This window comes from Mobula hypostoma, chromosome 1, assembly GCF_963921235.1.
Source record: "Mobula hypostoma chromosome 1, sMobHyp1.1, whole genome shotgun sequence".
Lineage (NCBI taxonomy): Eukaryota > Metazoa > Chordata > Chondrichthyes > Myliobatiformes > Myliobatidae > Mobula > Mobula hypostoma.
This window is the reverse complement of record NC_086097.1, coordinates 65,402,550-65,424,766: the sequence shown is the minus strand read 5'-3', so window position 1 is coordinate 65,424,766 and position 22,217 is coordinate 65,402,550. Positions and strand designations below refer to the sequence as shown.

The 22,217-nt window shown below is 40.7% G+C and overlaps 1 protein-coding gene across 8 annotated transcripts in view; it reads left to right on the top strand.

Moving 5' to 3' along the window:
- slc25a21 (solute carrier family 25 member 21) overlaps window positions 1-22,217 on the top strand; it is a 455,579-nt gene that overhangs the window by 161,431 nt on the left and 271,931 nt on the right. For 2 of the 8 annotated variants that reach the window (XM_063050023.1, XM_063050017.1), the window contains exon 2: window positions 18,580-18,787. The exons of the other annotated variants lie outside the window; for them this stretch is intronic. The gene's annotated coding sequence lies outside the window, so the exon portion shown is untranslated. The remainder of the gene's footprint in view (window positions 1-18,579; window positions 18,788-22,217) is intronic. 8 annotated transcript variants of the gene reach the window in all.

Genomic DNA, 22,217 nt, shown 5'->3' with positions numbered 1-22,217 from the left:
AACAACTCTGATTAATAAAACTGTGTGATTTTGATGTTGCACGTCAGTACCATTTTCTTGCACTAGTTATTTATCCTTGATTCCTTTTATATCTAAGAGTATCTTAAACCTAGCATATTCTGCTTTAAATATACTTAACAAATGAATGTTCACACTCTCTTGGATTGAAAATGCCAGAGATTCACTGCTCTTTGAGTAAAGCCTCTATTTTGAAACTCTGATCCCTGATTCAGTATATCTTAGCCAGGAGAAGCATTAATCTCTGCATCTTTTCTGTCCAGTCCCATAAACATAAACATTGTAGTTCTTGATGAGATAATATCTCATTTTGTACATCTGAGATTATATGCCTAGTCCGTTTAATTCCACCCCTTATGAAACCATCAACCATCCCACACACCATTGTGGTGAACCTTCTCTGCATCACTCAAGCACGTCTCTTTCCTTTGGTAGGGAAATTAGAGTTTTGCACATATGTTTCCAGATGTGACCTTGTATACAAACCATGAATGGTCCAATCAGCCCTTTTGATAATTTCCCCCAAAGTTTCCTACCCTTTTAGAGAATTTCAAAAGAGGGGACATAGTTACAAAATAATAGGGCAGTCAATGGAAACTGAATAGTGAGTTAATTTATTTTGCAAACAAATGAACCTCTGGAATTTTTTAGCCTTGAGAGTCACGGAGACTGGATCAGCATAGATATTTGAAGAGTAAGTAGAGTTGGGGCCTGGGATGGATCAGCCTTATCATAATGAATGGCAGAAACCTTGAAGACCCAGGGGTCTACTTCTGTTCCTATTTTCTTATGTTCATGTTCTTTCTCCATTCAAACTGATGCTACTTCTTTGTAGCCTTTGTAATGAATGCTGTGTGTATTTAGATAAAAGCCTTCGATTACAACTTCTTCTTATTTTTCTCTCCTCTTCCTCTAATTACAGGCAGACACAACTGTTTATATATCCTTCCCGTTCATTTACTCCAAATGTTCCTTGTTCATCTGAAGCATGATATATGGAGGAAACATTGTGGATTGCAGTGCTTTTGATTTTAATCACTGCAAGTGTGCCCCAGAATGGTCTAGGATATCTATGGAGACCACAGATCTCCACAGTACTTCTGAACTTGCCCATGGCATGCATAGCTGATTAGACTAGTGACCTTAAAGTAAGATTTTTACCCATCACTGTGGCTCTCCCTTGGATCTATCCACCACACCCCTGCATCCCAGTCATGAGCCTGCATTGTTTCCTGACAACTCCACTGCACTAGTTTGCTCCCTTAATTTCTTATGTTACCACAAAATTGAGATTCTGTGTGGTGCTCTTCCTGATTCCTTGCAACCTATGCTTGTTCCCCTCAATGCTTCAACAAGCACCTAATGGCAGAATGAAAAGAATGAATAACATTTCATTGCTGACACCTGCTGATCACCTCACCCTGATCCACCCCGACCTTGCTAAATCTCCTGGTGATGTTCTTGTTTTACAAACCTTTCTGGTAGACAGCAGCCAATTTGCATCACCCTTGACTTTAATTAATGAACCACTTCCCCTCCATTTCATTGTGTCTGAGTTCGCATTTTCACAAACTTCTGAAGCTAATCCTGTTTTTTTAAACTCTGTTCTCACATCGTTGTATGCCCTGTATATAATTGACATTTCAGGGAGTTACTGTAAGGTAAATAAGGACTGATGATCACTAGCCTTGGAGGAAACATGAAGTTCTTGCATGTTGCAAATTATTAATTTTTGTTTTACATAATTCTGTAATTTTTCCCAAAGTGTATACTTCTTTAACCAAGAAACATACCCTGTAAATAATTCAAACACACCAATGTTGCACATGAAGGATGGATAAGATGATTACAAAGATACATACTGAATAATTTCCCCTACTGATCATTCAGTGGTTACCAAAAATAGATGACCATAGGAAACGTCTGGTTCAGGAAATACAGAAAGTAAAACCGGAATCCAAATAATATGCTTTAGATTTGCACTGCAGAAACATTTGTTGTAGACCAAACCCAATTAATTAGTATTTCCTCCTTTTATTTAACCTATGGTTACTACTCAGAAGTAGTCTGCTTTTCTTCTTAAAACAGTCAGGACAATAAAGGATTGCCTTTTATGTTAATTTGACTTGCTTTCTAACTGTTTCATTTGTGGTTAAATCAGCCGGGTTGTATCTGCTTTTCTTCCTAACTGATTCTCTGATATTCATTTTGACTGAAAGAACAACAGATGAATAAACGTACATAAATTATATCCCTGTCCTGATCTCTAATGCAGTGATACCTCTCTACTTGTATGCTGCATATGTAGAATAGTGATAGCAATGATGTATTTGGGTATTAACATGACCAAAAATACAAGAGTGCTTGGTATACCATTAATCAGTTAGGCTGTCTACAATGAAATTTGAGTGGGGGCAGCACAGTAGCATAAATACTTTCTCTCCTATCACACAATCCCAAAATGGGGTACTGACACAGAATAATGGCACCAACATATTGATAATGGAAGATCAATTTGATTTGGAAAAGTTCCTTTAACCATGAATATGCTTAAGTTCTGGAACTTTAAGCATCCAAATTTTAAATACCTCAATAACAAGCTCATAAAGATAAATTTTCTGAAAGAAAGACTTTCTGTTCTAGTGTTCAAGCATTACCATTTTCTGTTATACAGAAGTAGGCTATCTGGCCTGTTGAGCCTCCTTCACCATTCAATAAGATCATGGCTGATCTGGCAACGGACTCATCTCTACCTACCTGCCTTTTCCCCATAACCCTTAATTCCCCTACCATGCAAAAATCTATCTAACCTTGTCAATATATTTACTGAGGTAGCCTCCATTACGTCGTTGGGCAGAGAATTTCACAGATTCACCACTCTGTAGGAAAAGCAGTTCCTCCTCATCTCCATCCTAAATCTACTCCCCCAAATCTTGAAGCTATGTCTCCTAGTTCTAGTCCCGCCCACCAGTGGAAGCAACTTTCCTGCCTTTATCTTATCTATCCCTTTCATAATTTTACAGCCTTTTTATACTGACTGACTTAATTTGATTGAATTTGAATTGAGATTTTTCTCATTTGTATGCACAGTGTGCTTTCACGCTAATTTAAAACAGTTGTGAAAAGCTTTCTTATTCTTTGTTTATTCCAAAGTAAAAATTGTTTGCAGCATGGAAACAGGCCATTCAGCCTAGAAAAGGTCCATTACATCAAAGTTCCATACTGATTTTTTTTGTTTGGCATGAACTTCCTCCCATTGTTCTTCACCTTAAACTATCAACTTTTTCTGTTCTTTAATTAGAGGCTTCCATTTGTAATCCAGCAGCTTTGATTTGATAACCCACTTAATAAGTTTTCTTTGACGTTCATAACCAAGAAAGCATATAAAACATTAATGATAAAAGAATTAAATATCTAGATTTATCAAAAAATGTTTGAACACTTGTTTGTTGTGGAGATGTACAGTTTGTTATGTTGTTATTCAGTTGTTAAGTGGAGTCCGACTCTTCATGACCTCATGGACTCCTACACACCAAGCCTTCTTGTTGGAAACTGCCTCTCTAAGATCCTCCAAGGTCATACACATTGTCTGAGTAATATTATCTATCCATCGTAGCCTCTGTTGTTCTCTCCATCTTTTACTTTCTGTTTTACCTAACATGAGAGTCTTCTCCAAGGAATCATGCCTTTTCATGATGTGGCCAAAATATTTTCACTCCCAGTGAGCAGTCTGGCTGTATTTCTTGAAATATTGACTTGTTGTACCTTCATGCTGTCCAACGGACTCTTAACACTTTCCTCCAGCAGCCAAGTTCAAAGATGTCAATTCTTTTGTACTCAGCCTTACTAATAGTTCAGCTCTCACAGCTATACATCACAACTGGAAATATCATAGTCTTGACTATACGGACCTTTGTAGACAATGCTATAACTCTGGTCTTCTGTATTTTATCTAAATTTGCCATTGCTGCCTTTCTCAGAAGTAAGCGCCGTTTAATTTCGTGGCTGCAGTTACCATCTATAGAAATCTTTAAACCAAGAAAGACAAAATCCGTCATTGCTTCCACTTCCTTTTCATTTATTACCACGGAGTTAATAGGGCTGGTCGACATAATCTTGGTTTTCTTAATATTGAGCAACAAGCCAGCACTTTCGTCTTTTACTTTGATTAGAAGCTTCCTCAGATCTTCCTCACTCTCACCCATTAGAGTAGTATCATCTGAGGTTGTTAATATTTCATCCAGCAATTTTGATTCCAACATTTGAGTCCTCGAGACCAGCATTCCCCATGATGTGTTCAGCATATAGATTAAATAAGTAGAGTGACAGTATGCAGCCTTGTCGTACTCTTTTCCCAATCTTGAACCAGTTTTTGTTTCGTATTTAGTCCTAACTGTTGCTTCTTGATCTTTGTACAAGTTTCTCATAAGGCAGATCAGATGTCCAGGCATCCCCATTTCTTTAAGGATTTGTTTAGATTCCTGTTGTAGTCCAGTTTGTTATAGACCATTAGTTTATCTTAAGCACTGTCAAAATAGAAATTGGCAAATGTCTTGTCATGGAAAAATCTTATAATCTGCTGGTTTTTTCCCCCAAGAAAGGTATTTTTGATAAAGGCTGAGATCAAATGCTGATTTGCACATATTCAAAGAGTCAAATTATGTTGTATTATAATAGAAGTAGAATTCAATCTGCCATTACAATAGCGTCTGATTTTGCATGGGCAAAATCTGTTGCTTGTTCGTTATAGAAAATGGTAATTTTGCTTGCATTAAGTTAAGTGAAAACAATTAAAGTCAATAATGTTGACTTGATAGATGTAGACATTGAATTAGATTATGCTTGACTCCGCCAACACCTTATATCTGTCTCCTATGAGATCCCTCAGGCCAACTTTTGAATTCAAACAAATGGCCTTTGTGTCCACATCCTGAAGGTATTCTGATCCAATTGTCCCGTGTTATGGTGTGACCCATAAGCAATGACATGCCTTAGTCATCAGGTCCCATGGCTGCATTCTTGCACTATGTGCTGTCAGTAGGATTTCTGTACTGTTTGTACATGTGTGTCTCCTTTCAGAAAAAGTTAAAAATGCACCTAGCCTCACCTACTCTCTCAATGAAGATTGGTGATCCTGTTCCAGTGAATGGGATTGTGGTTATGGCGAAAATAAAGCTGAGAGGCTGAATGTAAAGCATCTTTTTACCACTCAGCTCAGTATAGTTAGGATTTTTTTTATTGTTGGTTTAGTGCTGAGTTCAGAATTGGAAATGGAGTCCAGATCCAGTGACTTCTGATCTTCAGGACATTCTGTACTTCCATGTTGTAGTGCAGAGAAGCACGTGCTGAATGTGATGAGCATCACATTTCAACAAAATAATTACTGGTTAAAATCATCAGGGTCTGATCCTATGTTATTAATTTCATATTTAATAATTCTTGTCTAACACACAATTTCATTCGGAAGTTCTTATCAGGGAGGAGGGAGGAGAAGATGGTGCGATGTAGTGCGCGCGGCCGTTCCGAATGATATAGTATGTGTAACTAGGGGCCGTGTACAATCCGGATTTGATGGAGACAGCCGTGAGAAGCGCAGAGGAACATCTGAAGTAACTTCTGAAATGCCTGCTTCGCTGCCGCTGCTACTGTGCGATCGAGAATCTCCGGAGACGAAGGCCCCTAATCCTTGGCTTTGTGTATCGCCTGTTGCTGGGGCTGGGGTCGAAACACTCGGCAGAGATGGTGCTTGGTGCTCAGAGTCGAATAGGTGGTGGGAGGCTTGGATTTTTTCGGACGGACTCTGAGTCGGACTGTTGTTGGATGCTTCCAGGATGCTGCACCAGCAAGTTGGCGGCGTTGAAGGTTTACCGTCTGCGTGAGATGATGGGACTTTCGAGAGACTTTGAGACTTGTACTGTGCCATGATCTGTTCTTATCAAATTACGGTATTGCTTTGCACTGTTGTAACTATATGTTATAATTATGTGGTTTTTGTTAGTTTTTAAGTCGGTTTGTCATGTGTTTTTTGTGATATTCTGGAAAAACATTTTATCATTTGTTAAATGACAATAAAAGGGTGCATGTCCTCATAATCATAATCATATCAGATCCATGATTCACAATGGCAAAAGACTTCCCTGTTGTCTAATCATGGCTTCTAATAGTTTCAATAATGATTTGCTACAGAGAATTTTAATGAGTTTTGAAACATAATATATGGACTATTTGTTATTATAACTTGTTTTATAAGACTAAAACAATTGATTTAGGAATATATGGGTGAATATATCTCAAATAGAACTTTGTTAAGTTATCAACAGAAAATGACCAATATTTCTTTCTTCCTGCCTGGTAACAAGGCATGGGCTTCCACTTCAAAGTACTTAAAATTCAGCACAAAACAATATCTCACAGTTATCTCTATGTGGGACCACCCTGTAAAAGATGACCAAGATCATTATTTTTTGTCAGCCTTCATTTGTCATAGGTTTTGCTTTCTGAACTAATATTTAATAGTAGTTTACAGGAAAATGAATATCTTAATAGTCACTTTTGTTATATCTGTGAGAGATGTAAAAGGTCACGTACAGGAAGAAAATTTTTTGCTTTTCCATTGTACAGTATCCCACATACTTGGCTGTATCCACTACTCTTTTGTAGGCTTTTCTGTACAGGGAATTGGTGTTTCCATACTCGGCTGTGATGCAACCGGTCAATATACTTCTTGCCACATGTCTATAGAAGTATCAAAGTTTTAGATGACATGCCACATCGTTGCAAATTTCTATGAACGTAGAGGTGCTGCTGTCCTTTCTTTGTAATGGCACTTATGTGCTGGACCCAGGACAGAGTCTCTGAAATGATAACATTGAGGAACTTAAAGTTGCTGACCCTCCCCACCTCTGATCCCCTGCTGAGGACTGACTTAAGGACTTTGGTTTCCTCCTCCTGAAGTCAACAATCATCTACTTAGTCTTGATGATATTGAGTGACATTTTGTGGTTGTGGCACCACTCAGCCCAATTATCAGTCTCCCTCCTATAAACTGATTTGTTGCACCCTTGATTCAGCCAATGACATTGGTGTTGTTGGCAAACTTAAATGTAGCATTTGTGCTGTGCTTAGCCTTACAGTCATATAAATATCAATATAAAGCGAGTAGAGCCAGGAGCGAAGCACACAGCTTTGTGGTGAGGAAGATTTTGGAGGAGATGTTATTGCCAATCTGTAATGACTGGCGTCTGCAAGTGAGAAAGTTGAGAATCCAGTTGCACAAGGAGGTATTGAGGCCGAGGACTTGAAGCTGATTTGATTAACTTGGAGAGGATGTTAGTATTGTTGTAATTCAGAAATGCAGGAGCCAATTTAGGTGCAACTTCTGAACAATAATAGATAGATTACTTTTAGTGGGACAAAGGAGACTGCAGAGCAAAGAATTTGGAATAAAGAAACAAACTGTTGCAAGAACTCTTATTTTCTCCCAGCAGTTTTTGTTTTGCTGTGTAGAGACTACTTGACCCACTGAGTTCCTCCATTGGTTTGTATTTTGTAATCTATTTTAATGATGTTGATTGAGGAATTAATATTAACCAAAATTGTTGGAATTTATATTAATCGGGATGTTGGAACTAACTTTACTGATCCTCTTGGAACAAGATCTGTGGGAAAAATTTTTGTCCACATAAGTTAAGAATATCAAGCCTTTGTTTAATATTCGATCCATGAGAAAGCACTTCTGGCAATCCTGCATCAATCAGGAAGGCACTGAATTATTGATGCATTCGTCTCTGCAAATTTCTGACACAGGAGGCAAATTTCTAAGCCACTAACAATGCCAAAATGTACTTGGATAATTTGATTCTTTAACAAGATGATAAAAAGATTATGGTCATTAATGGACTAATCTTGAACAGGGCTTGGTTAGATTTAGTCTACAAGCATAATGTACATTTTAGTAATTCCCATGCTTCTGTAATATTTTATACTGTTTACTAAACTGAGGGATTGTTATTTATTACTAAAAATGTGCAATAAAATGATAAGTATTAAACTGAAGCGATGCTGCCAATATTGGAAATGTTGATAGCTGATCTCTTGCATTTACTTTGTCTTGTACAGTTAAGTCATGCAGACTGGTAAATTTATGCCAAATCAAACAGTTTGGAAGTGTACATAAATAGTTAAGGAATCTGTTATTTGCTCAATATTTACTGCATTTGCCTTTTGATGGGAATTTTGAAGTTGGTGATTTATTATTTAAGAAAAACATTTTGTGTCTTTCATAGCATTTGGTCAGGTCACTCGTCTGAGTGCCACTGGTACCATGTAACCCGGTACTACCTGTCGCATGGTCGGGTGGTTGGCGACTAAAGCGGCTCCCCCACCAGGCTTGCCTAGTGAGGAGGGTGGCTAGACACCCTGCGGGACGAAAAACATTACCAGTCAAAGGGTGGATGAACCTTCTCATAGGGTCAATGGCCATCAAACAAACACGTGCCGTGAAGTGCGGAAAGGGCATCCCTTGCATCGAAGCTTGGTCTGGCCATTCACGGCAGCAGAACTTCTCCCAGCTGTCTTGCACCCTACCATGCCGCTGGATCCGGGAGGGGATGTCAAGAGGGTAGGTCTGGACCTGTGCAACCCCCTACTCACCTAAAATCCACTCACACACACGCAGTTCCTTTCTGAGGAGTGGGGTACCACCCCATGAACTGACTGAAAGGAACCATCATCATTCTATGGGATGGATAGCCAGAGAGAGAGAGCATCTGGTCAAAACTTAAGTATTTTTTTGCAGTAACACAGGAGACAACAGTTTGCCATGACTAGTCTGTATTGAACTGTCTTGGCATTTAATGTCAGAATGTCTAAAATAATTCTCAGGAAAATTATACTAAGACAAAGAAGTCTTCATCAGTCCATTAACCAACTCAAACATCGATGGCACCTGTTAGATTTTGGGTATCATCCGTGAGATGCAATAGAGCAATTCATGGAGAGCTTCTCCAACAGTGGCACCCAAGCACATCCCTAAGTTACCATTTATCCTTAATTGTACCAAGGTCAAAGTCTTGAAACTCCTCATCAAACAACACTTATCAAAATGGTTTGCAGCAAACAAAAGGATGGCTTACAGGCATTTTCTCAAAAAAAGCAAGGGGTGGGCAGTGAATTCTGGAACCCCCCCCCCCACAACAATGTCGTTAGAAGGAATCATTAGATATATTCTGAAAGTGTCATTTCAGTAATGCTGTCCTGGATTGTAATTTGCTGTGCAGTTGATACATTCATTGATATTAAAATCATCAAGTATTGAATAAGCAACACACATCAAAGTTGCTGGTGAACGCAGCAGGCCAGGCAGCATCTCTAGGAAGAGGTACAGTCGACGTTTCAGGCCGAGACCCTTCGTCAGGACTAACTGAAGGAAGAGTTAGTAAGAGATTTGAAAGTGGGAGGGGGAGGGGGAGATCCAAAATGATAGGAGAAGACAGGAGGGGGAGGGATGGAGCCAAGAACATAGGTAGGGAGAGATTGAACAAGGGGGGATAAAACCATGTCGAGGTATGCAGAAACGAGTTCGGTGGGGCAGGAGCAAGCTGAGACAATAGGTCTGCCAGGACAGGCAGGTTTGTGGATCTTGGGCAGGAGTAGAAGGGCCTTACCTACCACCCCACCAGCCTCTGGGTCCAACATATTATTCTCCGTAACTTCCGCCACCTTCAACGGGATCCCACCACTAAGCACATCTTTCCCTCCCCCCTCTCTCTGCTTTCCGCAGGGATCGCTCCTTACGCGACTCCCTTGTCCATTCGTCCCCCCCATCCCTCCCCACTGATCTCCCTCCTGGCACTTATCCTTGTAAGCGGAACAAGTGCTACACATGCCCTTACACTTCCTACCTATGTTCGTGACACTTCTCACGCTCTTAAACTTTTCGATGATTTTAAGTTCCCTGGCCCCCACCGCTTTATTTTCACCATGGATGTCCAGTCCCTATATATCTCCATCCCCCATCAGGAAGGTCTCAAAGCTCTCCGCTTCTTTTTGGATTCCAGACCTAATCAGTTCCCCTCTACCACTGCTCTGCTCCGTCTAGTGGAATTAGTCCTTACTCTTAATAATTTCTCCTTTGGCTCCTCCCACTTCCTCCAAACTAAAGGTGTAGCTATGGGCACCCGTATGGGTCCTAGCTATGCCTGTCTTTTTGTTGGCTTTGTGGAACAATCTATGTTCCGTACCTATTCTGGTATCCGTCCCCCACTTTTCCTTCGCTACATCAACGACTGCATTGGCGCTGCTTCCTGCACATGCTGAGCTCATTGACTTTATTAACTTTCCTCCAACTTTCACCCTGCCCTCAAGTTTACCTGGTCCATTTCTGACACCTCCCTCCCCTTTCTAGATCTTTCTGTCTCTATCTCTGGAGACAGCTTATCCACTGATTTCTACTATAAGCCTACCGACTCTCACATCTACCTGGACTATTCCTCTTCTCACCCTGTCTCTTGCAAAAATGCCATCCCCTTCTCGCAATTCCTCTGTTTCCGCTGCATCTGCTCTCAGGATGAGGCTTTTCATTCCAGGATGAGGGAGATTTCCTCCTTTTTTAAAGGGGCTTCCCTTCCTCCACCATCAACTCTGCTCTCAAACGCATCTACCCCATTTCACGCACATCTGCTCTCACTCCATCCTCCCGCCACCCCACTAGGAATAGGGTTCCCCTGGTCCTCACCTACCACCCCACCAGCCTCTGGGTCCAACATATTATTCTCCGTAAATTCCACCACCTCCAGCGGGATCCCACCACTGAGCACATCTTTCCCTCCCGCCCGTCTCTGCTTTCCGCAGGGATCGCTCCCTACGTGACTCTCTTGTCCATTCGTCCCCCCCATCCCTCCCCACTGATCTCCCTCCTGGCACTTATCCTTGTAAGCGGAACAAGTGCTACACATGCACTTACACTTCCTCCCTTACACCATTCAGGGCCCCAAACAGTCCTTCCAGGTGAGGCGACACTTCACCTGTGAGTCGGCTGGGGTGATATACTGCGTCCGGTGCTCCCGATGTGGCCTTCTATACATTGGTGAGACCCGACGCAGACTGGGAGACTGCTTTGCTGAACACCTACGCTCTGTCCGCCAGAGAAAGCAGGATCTCCCAGTGGCCACACATTTTAATTCCACATCCCATTCCCATTCTGACATGTCTATCCACGGCCTCCTCTACTGTAAAGATGAAGCCACACTCAGGTTGGAGGAACAACACCTTATATTCCGTCTGGGTAGCCTCCAACCTGATGGCATGAATATTGACTTCTCTAACTTCCGCTAATGCCCCACCTCCCCCTCGTACCCCATCTGTTATTTATTTTTACACACACATTCTTTCCCTCACTCTCCTTTTTCTCCCTCTGACTATACCCCTTGCCCATCCTCTGGTTCCCCCCCCCCCCACCTTGTCTTCCTCCCTGGGCCTCCTGTTCCATGATCCTCTCATATCCCTTTTGCCTATCACCTGTCCAGCTCTTGGCTCCATCCCTCCTCCTCCTGTCTTCTCCTATCATTTTGGATCTCCCCCTCCCCCTCCCACTTTCAAATCTCTTACTAACTCTTCCTTCAGTTAATCCTGACGAAGGGTCTTGGCCTGAAACGTCGACTGTACCTCTTCCTAGAGATGCTGCCTGGCCTGCTGCGTTCACCAGCAACTTTGATGTGTGTTGCTTGAATTTCCAGCATCTGCGGAATTCCTGTTCTTTAAGTATTGAATAAATGTAGCTGTGATCATTGTTCTTCATGATGAATTTATGAATTACTAGCACGATCAGGATATTCAGTTGTTGGTGTCTGCTGCAAAGCAAAATCAACATCTGTTCCAGATTCATTTAGAATATCCTGCTATTTAGGAATGATTGGGCATTTAGATTTATTTCTCCCCAAGCAGAATTACTTGTAACCTGCTACTAGTTTAAAAAAAATTTAGAAGACAGAAAGTACTAAAGTCAGGCAACATGACTTGTGGCAACATTTGCAAAGACAAATATATATTGCCTCGTCAGAAATTGTTTTGAAAGGATGTGAAGCCCAATGATTGAGTATAGTTCAGCATCTGTGAATAGTCAGATCATGTTTGCTCATACCATTAAGTTATAATTTTCTTTTATCTGGTAAAATTGTTTGCATTTAATAGAAAAAAGATTAAGTGCTGCAAGATGCACAAAATAATTGTGATTTCAATCAAACTTTTTTTGAGTACCATTAGTCGAGGCTGTAGAGTGCAGCCATAACTAATTAAAAACTAGATGTTGATGCAGCTGTGCTCTAATCTTAGATTATCTTGTGGAATTGCATCATTACCATGGACGAACAAATTTAGCATTTTGAGTAAACCTCAATCACCCCAGTAAAACCCCCCATCTCTAAATACTTGTTGATTCGAATTATTTTAGCAACATCTTAGTGCAAAATTTTGTTTTTTCACTTAAGTACAAATCAGGTGAAATGATTTCAGAAAACTTATCATGGCCCTTTAGTTCCGGTCAATAACAATCAGTCCATGCTGTTGTCTGATTTGCTACAAGATGGATCACATTGACTGTGCTTCTCCCAAGACCAACTTGCAAGATGAAGCCATCTCCAAACTCGATGGTGAGGGGCTATGCTGTAGTTGGGCCTTCAAACCACACTTGTTCTGGTCACCTTGTGTGATGATGTTATCACACAGGTAGTCAGAAGTAGTACTTCCCAAAAGAATGCTGCAAAAGCTTTGGCAGCTGACAAACCACATTCTTGATGTAGTGGGTTGTCATAGCACAATGGGCAAAGACTCATTAACCTTTTGCAAGCAGTCATGTTTACAGCTTCTTCCAGTGTGTCCAGAGTGTGGTTTCCAATCTTACTTCTGCCTGGCTGCCACTGTCAAGGAGAGAACAGGGCTCTGCTTGCATACATTCTCCTCTCCTCCTTTGTTGGGTTCAATATAATGCCCAACTTGGGATCTGCTGTGAACAGTGGCTCAGTCACGTTCAGCCCTTTTCCACTGCTGGTTGGAAGTTTTTGATTTAATAATTTAAAAATGACACTTTAATTGAATAAGTAGTAAGAAAACAAGAATAGTTCTGCTTCAAAGATCAGCCATTGCAGTGGCTCATACCAACACAAACTGGTAGGGAGGCTATTTACTTGTGCTAGGGTCATAGAATTCTACCAGGATACTGACCTCTGTGGAAATACAGCATCACGGTAGTGGCCTAAAAGGTGGCAAAGAGATGTCCATGTAATTAAATAATATGAACCCAAAGGTTATGACATATCAGAAACTATTCAAGTATTCACTTTTAAATTTAGAAGTTATTTTGTATAAGTTTTTAAAAATTGTATAAATTAAAACAAATATCAAGTTGTTCTAACCTGTTAGCTGTACCCGTACATTGCAATGTTGCTGCTGACTTAACCTGGTGGATTTTCCCACTATAAGTGCTGGGGAAGTGCTGCATCTTCTTGTTCAGCTGTTGTACTGCTGAGTAGCCTAGAACAAAATGCATTTACTACAATGCTGGCATATGTGTTCAAAAATGCATTGACAAGAATCCCAAACTTGTCCAGACTTATATGGGAAAATGCTGCTATCGTTGCCAAACTGTTGACATTTCACTGGAATATTTGAATCCATTAGCAATAAATTATTAAAAAGAGAAGCAGATGCTTAAAAAATCTACCTAAAGTAACTGTTCTCTACTTTTACACACACACAAACAAAAATGCTGGAAGAAATCAGCCATTCAGTCAGCATCTGTGGAAACAGAAACCAGTTAATGCTTTGGAACTCTGACTGGTGATGAGAACTTGGGGAAGAGTAAAGGATGTGCAATGTTTAAAGCAGTGCTTTGGGAAGAATGAAGTGTAATGCAATTGACCATACAGAGACAGGTTAAGGCAGATCAAGTGTTAAGAAGCATGAATACTGACATAATGCAAGGCACAAAAGAATTTGGATGATAACGGGACATAAGTGTGTTAATGGGAGACAATGTGATTGCACCTTACTTGAAGTTGGAGAATTAGGTATTCATTATTGGAGGTTGCAAAGTGTCTGGATAGAAGATGAGCTGTTGTTCTTCTTGGTAGACAGGTAGCCTTTAACAGCAAAGCTTCCCCTTGATAGACCTTAAATGAGGAACTCGGCATTAAAAGATGGGAAGATCTGAATCAGAATCAGATTTATTATCACCAGCATTTGTAATGAAATTTGTTTGCTTAGCAACTGCAGTTGAATGCAATGCATAACATAGAAGAATAAATAAATAAATCAATTACAGTACACGTATATTGAATAGATTAAAAACGTGCAAAAAACAGAAATAATATATTAAAAAAAGTGAGGTAGTGTCCAAGGGTTCAATATCTATTTAGGAATTGGATGGCAGAGGGGAAGAAGCTGTTCCTGAATCGCTGGGTGTGTGTCTTCAGGCTTCTGTACCTCCTACCTGATGGTAACAGTGAGAAAAGGGCATGCCCTGGGTGCTGGAGGTCCATAATAATGGCTGCTACCTTTCTTGAGACAATGCTTCATGAAGGTGTCCTGGGTGCTTTGTAGGCTCGTACCCAAGTTGGAGCTGACTAGATTTACAACCTTCTGCAGCTTCTTTCAGTCCTGTGCAGTAACCCCCCCGCCCCCCAACCCATACCAGACAGTGATGCAGCCTGTCCGCATGCTCTCCACAGTACATCTATAGAAGTTTTGAGTGTACTTGTTGGCATATCAAATCTCTTCAAACTGTTGATGAAGTATAGCTGCTGTCTTGCCTTCTTCATGATTGCATCAATATGTTGGGACCAGGTTAGATCCTCACAGACCTTGACACCCAGGAACTTGAAACTGTTAATTCTATCTACTTCTGATTCCTCTCTGAGGATTGGTATGTGTTCCTTCATCTTACCCTTCCTGAAGTCCACAATCAGCTCTTTCATCTACTGACGTTGAGTGCCAGGTTGTTGTTGCAACACTACTCCACTAGTTGGCATATCTCGCTTCTGTATGCCTGCTCGTCACCACCTGAGATTCAACCAACAATGGTTGTATCATCAGCAAATTTATAGATGGTATATGAGCTATGCTTAGCCACACTGTCATGGGTATAGAGAAAGTAGAGAGGTGGGCTAAGCACACACACCTGGGGTGCACCAGTGTTGATCATCAGCGAGGAGGAGATGTTATGACCAATCTGCATGGATTGCGGTCTTCTGGTTAGGAAGTCGAGAATCCAAGTGCAGACGGAGGTTCAGAGGCCCAGGTTCTGCAACTTCTCAATCAGGATCGTGGGAGTGATGATATTAAATGCTGAGCTATAGACGATGAACAGAATCCTGACATAGGTGTTTCTGTTGTCCATCAGGACCGTCTGCCTTGTGAGAGTTCACTCTCTTTAAAGACGGCCTAACATTGGCCTCTGAGACAGAGATCACAGGGTCATCAGGTGTAGCAGGGATCTTCACAGCTGTAGTTATATTCTGTCTTTCAAAGCGGGCATAGAAGGTGTTGAGTTCATCTGGTAGTGAAGCATCGCTGTCATTCATGCTATTGGGTTTCGCTTTGTAGGAAGTAATGTCTTGCAAACCCTGCCAGAGTTGTCGTACATCTGATGTTGCTTCCAACCTTGTTCAAAATTGTCTCTTCGCCCTTAGAAATAGTCCTCCGCAAATTATACCTGGTATTCTGATACATTTTTCTATGCATTTTTCTTTGTTTTTCATGATTTCAGGACTGTCTGAAACCAATAAATTCTTCCTCAAGTGTAGTTGCTGTTGCAATGTTGGAAAAACAGCAATCAATCTGAGTACTGGAAGAACCCATTGATAATAGAAATAATACTAAAATGATGATAATTTGCTATAATGATTGTTTGAAGTAGGGTAGAGAGGAGGTATATACTGTAGAATATATTCACTTGTATTCTACCAGAACTCGACTGAAGCTATATGAGAGGCATTTGTTCAACATCTTTAAAATGAAGAGTGTCCATCTTATACTGATGCAGTCATGTTTTTCAAACTAGCATTGATCATACGGTTTATTTATCTGCCACAAAATTTTGTTGCTGACGTTTTGAAGTTGAATTTGCTTTGATATTCAGACACACTAAGTGTTATAATAAATATAAATATAAAATATTAGAGACAATCAAAGGGTAAGGCAATATCTATGAAAAGAGAAACAATGGTTGGTTCAGGTTGAAGACCTGTCATCAAAACATGAAACATCAACTCTTTTTTACTTTCTACAGACGCTGTTTGACCTGCTGAGTATTTCCCACATTTCTTGTTTTTATTTCAGATTTTTAGCATCTGCAATTTCGTTGATTTTCAAGGATGATAATAAATGGACTACAGAAAACAACAATATTTTGCCAACACAATGTTTTTTTTAGATATTATGCAGTTGTTAACTTGCAAGGAAACCTAATAACATGAGATGAAAAGGATAATTTATATAGGTTTGCACTGAAAATGTAATTTGACGCAAATACAAGTAAAACAGCCAAAACAGCTTTTCCATTCAAGACAAAACTAATGCACACTGGCCATCAGAAAGTAATTACATGTTTGTGGGAGGTTGATTAGAATTTTTACTGAAGAACATATGCTATCATAGTCTTCACGATTGGTCCTTTTTACTGAAAGGATTTTTTTTGTTCATAGGATACAGTGTTTTGATAAGTAAAAGATCATTTTGTCATTTAAAAAATTAAGTACATTGAACATTAAATCCAACTGTATTGTAAAATAAGTCTGTTGATGTGATGCTTAGTTGCTAAGTTGAATGCTCGGAAAACTAGATTTTGTGCTCTTCAATAATACCACCAACCAACTACCACCACTGAACTCCTGCACCCCCCCCCCTCAATTTTCTTTAAAAAAAAACTTTCTCCACTGCTTCCAGTGTGCTTGTCTGGGCATTTTTGGGCTGGAAAGGCATAAGTGAGTAATTAGATAATTGCTGTCTTGATTGAGCTCAATAGGAAACATTTCAATTAGGCTAAAACTACACAGAAAGGAAGTTGGCTTTTACAAAGGGAAACATTCCTTGTCATGCAACTGTCAGGTTTTACCAACACTAAGAGATGGGATTGTCTGGATACATGAAGAGGAAGCCAGAAAAAAAATGATTGCAGTAATTATGCCTATATTTAAACATTCTGTCTTCTCATGTAGTTCTCGATTCTTAAAAACGATAACACAGACACATGAACCTTTTACTTGTAACAAATTATTTTGCCTCTGAGCCATGGAAGGAATTCAATTTCTGGTACTGGATATTTTCTCAGACAACGTAAACTCAAGAGGTTAAAGTACTACAGTCCTTGGGCTACATATGAATATATATTTTCACTCGTGAAATGGATTTTCTTTTGTTGAAGTTAAAACTAGTTATAGTTTGAAAATATTGAACCTTATTCTGGGCTCTAGCAATCTACTTCACTGGCTTTAAACTTCTAATTAATGACAACAGGTGATTTGAATTTGTGATTTCAGATATGGCATTTTATTTTAACTTTCATCGGTTAAAGATAATTGCATGTTGAATATTTTGTAAATTTTAGATTTCTTGCCACAGAAAGAATACCAAGCAGTAATTGAAAATAAGATTCTGAATGGACTAAATGTGGTATGAGTAAATCATCTCTCTAAGTTTATAGGCAAAATGTTTCAAATTGACACTGTAATACAGTTTCCTTGGAGAGAATTCTAGAAATAGACCATCAGTACTATTCTTCATGTGCTTCCATTAACACATCCGATGAAAATTCATTGGACAGGACACGGAAAGATTAACCCATTGGAATTTACAGGAGACGCTTCTGACAATTATAAATATTTATCAGTTTAATTATGGTTACAAACATTATCTTAAATGCGAAATGATAGAAATGAAGCGCTACTAGTTTGGTAGCAGTATCTGGTTTTTGAATAAGACCATATGATATAGGGGCAGAATTACACCATTTGGCCCATCGAGTCCGCTCCACCATTTTATTGTGGCTGATCCATTTTCCCTGTCAACCACAATCTCCTGCCTTCTCCTTGTATCCCTTCGTGCCCTGATTAATCAAGAATCTATCAACCACTGCCTTAATTATACCCAATAATTTGACTTCTACAGCCGACTGTGGCAGTGAATTCCACAGATTCACTCTCTTGCTAAAGAAATTCCTCCTCATCTCTGTTCTAAAAGGACACCTCTCTGTTCTGAGGCAGTGTCCTCTTAGATTCTCCCACTAGACGAAACATCCTCCCCATATCCACTCTGTTGAGGCCTTACAACATTGAATAGGTTTCAATGAAGTCACCCCTCATTTTTCTGAATGCCAGTGAGTATAGCTTCAGAGCCATCAAACACTCTTCGTATGAGAAGCTTTTCAATCCAAGAATCATTTTCGTGAACCTCCTTTGAGGATGTCCTTTCTTAGGTAAGGGGCCAAAAACTGCTCACAATACTCCCAAGTAAGGCCTCCCTAGTGCTTTATAAAGCCTCAACATTATATCCTTTCTTTTTATATTCTAGTCCTCTTGAACTGAATCCAAACATCACACTTGCCTTCCTCACTACCGACTCAACCTGCAAATTAACCTTCAGGAAATCCTGCCCAAGGACTCCCAGGCAACACATATAAAAGTTGCTGGTGAACACAGCAGGCCAGGCAGCATCTCTAGGAAAAGGTGCAGTCGACGTTTCAGGCCAAGACCCTTCATCAGGACTAACTGAAGGAAGAGTGAGTAAGGGATTTGAAAGTTGGAGGGGGAGGGGGAGGGGGAGATCCAAAATGATAGGAGAAGACAGGAGGGGGAGGGATGGAGCCAAGAGCTGGACAGGTGATAGGCAAAAGGGATATGAGAGGATCATGCGACAGGAGGTCCGGGAAGAAAGACAAGGAGGCGGGGGGGGGGACCCAGAGGATGGGCAAGGGGTATATTCAGAGGGACAGAGGGAGAAAAAGGAGAGTGAGAGAAAGAATGTGTGTATAAAAATAAGTAACAGATGGGGTACGAGGGGGAGGTGGGGCATTAGCAGAAGTTAGAGAAGTGGATGTTCATGCCATCAGGTTGGAGGCTACCCAGACGGAATATAAGGTGTTGTTCCTCCAACCTGAGTGTGGCTTCATCTTTACAGTAGAGGAGGCCGTGGATAGACATATCAGAATGGGAATGGGATGTAGAATTAAAATGTGTGGCCACTGGGAGATCCTGCTTTCTCTGGCGGACAGAGCGTAGGTGTTCAGCAAAGCGGTCTCCCAGTCTGCGTCGGGTCTCGCCAATATATAAAAGGCTACATCGGGAGCACCGGACGCAGTACATCACCCCAGCCGACTCACAGCTGAAGTGTTGCCTCACCTGGAAGGACTGTTTGGGGCCCTGAATGGTGGTAAGGAAGGAAGTGTAAGGGCATGTGTAGCAAGTCCCTTTGCACCTCAGATTTTTAAATTTTCTCTCCATTTAGAAAATAGTCTATCCTTTCATTTCTTCTACCGAAGTGCATGACTATATTCTTCCCAACACAGTATTCTATCTGCCACTTCTTTGCTCATTCTCTTAATCTAAGTTCTTTGTGAATTCTCTACTTCCTCAAAACTAACTGTCCCTCCACGCATCTTTGTACCATCCACAAACTTTGTCACAAAGCTACTAATTCCATCATCCAAGTCATTGGCATATAATGTATAAAGAAGTGGTCCCAACCCAGATCACTGTAGAACACCACTAGTCACCAGCAGTGAACCGGAAAAGTCTCTCTTTATTCCCACTCTTTCCCTCCTGCCAATAATCCACTGCTTTATCCATCTTTCCTGTGATACCATGGGCCCTTGTTAAGCAGCCTCATATGTAGCAACTTGTCAAAGTCCTTCTGAAAATCCAAGTACGTTATGTCCACTGATTCTCCTTTATCTATGCTGCTTGTTATTTCTTCACAAAATTCCAACAGACTTGTCAGGCAAGATTTCTCTTTGAGGAAACCATGCTGACTATAGCCTATTTTATCATGTGCCTCCAAGTACCCCTAAGCAACATCCTTAACAATCGACTCCAACATCTTTCCAACCACTGAGGTCAGTCTAACTAGCCTACAATTTCCTTACTTCTGCCTCTCTCCCTTCTTGAGGAATGGAATGACATTTGCAATTTTCTATTCCTCCAGAACCATGCCATGATCAGTTAATGAAGGTGATATCACAGGTCTCCGATCCCAGCAACACAAAACCTTTCTAGCAAGAAGTGTAGTAAGCCAGATGAGCATACTATATTGACAGTCTTTATTTTGTGAATAGGTTCACACTGATGATCAGAAATGAACACAATATTCCAAGTGGGGTCTAACCAGAGTTTCATAGAGCTGCAACATTACCGCATGGCTCTTGAATTCAATCCCCAACTAATGAAGGTGAACACACCACTGTAACCTCGAGGGGTCTATGGATGTGGACTCCAAGATCCTTTGTTCCTCCACTTTGTTAGGAATCCTGCCATTAGCTCTGCATTCTGCCTTCAAATTTGACATTCCAAGGTGAATCACTTCACACTTTTCTGGATTCACCCTGTTGTGGAAGTTTTGCCTTAGAAAATGACCATGTTTCTGAATATTCTAATGTTTCTTACCTGTAATACATGGTTGAAAGTCCACTGAATTAGTCACCGACAACCAAATTTCTTTGAAAGTAAAAAGACTCAAAATATTTTATAATTTTGTACTACTAGTAACCTATCAAATTGAAAATTATAATAAATGTATCTAAAATTGAAATTTGATTTAAAATATGTTGTGGATGGTGTAGAAGTGGTGTTGTGGATAGTGTAGAAGGTTGTCGTAAGTTACAACGGGACATTACATGATGCAGATCTGTGCTGAAAAGTGACAGATGGCGTTTGATCCAGAAAAGTGTGAAGTGATTCACCTTGGAATGTCAAATTTGAAGGCAGAATGCAGAGCTAATGGCAGGATTCCTAACAACGTGGAGGAACAAAGGATCTTGGAGTCCACATCCATAGACCCCTCGAGGTTACAGTGGTGTGTTCACCTTCATTAGTTGGGGATTGAATTCAAGAGCCATGCGGTAATGTTGCAGCTCTATGAAACTCTGGTTAGACCCCACTTGGAATATTGTGTTCATTTCTGATCATCTTTCCTGAGGGTGCAGAGGAGGTATACCAGGATGCTGCCTGAATTAGAGAGCACGACAAGAGGATAGATTGACCAGTGTTGGTGTTTATTTGAGGCTTCAGCTCTTTGAGGCTTTAGCATGGTGAGGTTTGAGGGAGAGAAGGCAAAAAAGCTACATGTAGATTCCCCCCCCCCCCCCGTTTATTTATTATTTCTCTCTTTATATTTGCACAGTTTGAAAAGTTGGGATACCAGACAAGATAGTTGAAAGCTCCTCTTGCCGGATGTGGAAAGGCAGGGAGACCTCCAGTGTCCCTGACAGATTCACCTGCATCCAGCTACAGCTTCTAACATTCCGCATTAAGGAGTTGGAGCTGGAGCTGGAACTGAATGAACTCCGGATTATTCAGGAGGCTGAGGGGTTGATAGATAAGATATATAGAGAGGTAGGTGCACGACACAGGAATCTGGGTGACAGTCAGGAATGGAAAAGGTGGTAAAACAACAGGTGTAGAGTATCACTGTGGCCATCCTCCTCAACAACAGGTATACCACTTCGAATACAATTGAGGATGACCTAGCAGAGAAAAGTCACAGCAGTCAGGTTTCTGGTACTGACTCTGGCTCTGTGACTCATAAGGGAAGGAGGAGAATAGGTGAATTATGGTGATCGGGGACTTGTAAGTTACAGGGACAGAAAGGAAGTTCTGCGGACAAGAATGAGATTCCTGGATGGTAAGTTGCCTCCTACTTACCAGGGTCCATGACATCTCAAATCGAGTCCTCAGCATTCTTAAGTGGGAGAGTGAGCAGCCAGAAGTCAAGGTCCATGTAGCTAACAGTGACACAGATAGGAAGAGTGATGAGGTTCTGCAGAGTTAAGGGGGTTAGGTGCTAAGTTAAAGGACAGTATCTGTTGTGACTTCAGGATTGCTACCTGAGCCATATACTAGCGTGACTAGAAGTAGAAAGATCATACAATTTAACACGTGGTGTAGGAGGAAAGGTGTCATATTTTTGGATCATTGGGCTCTCTTCCAGGGAAGGTG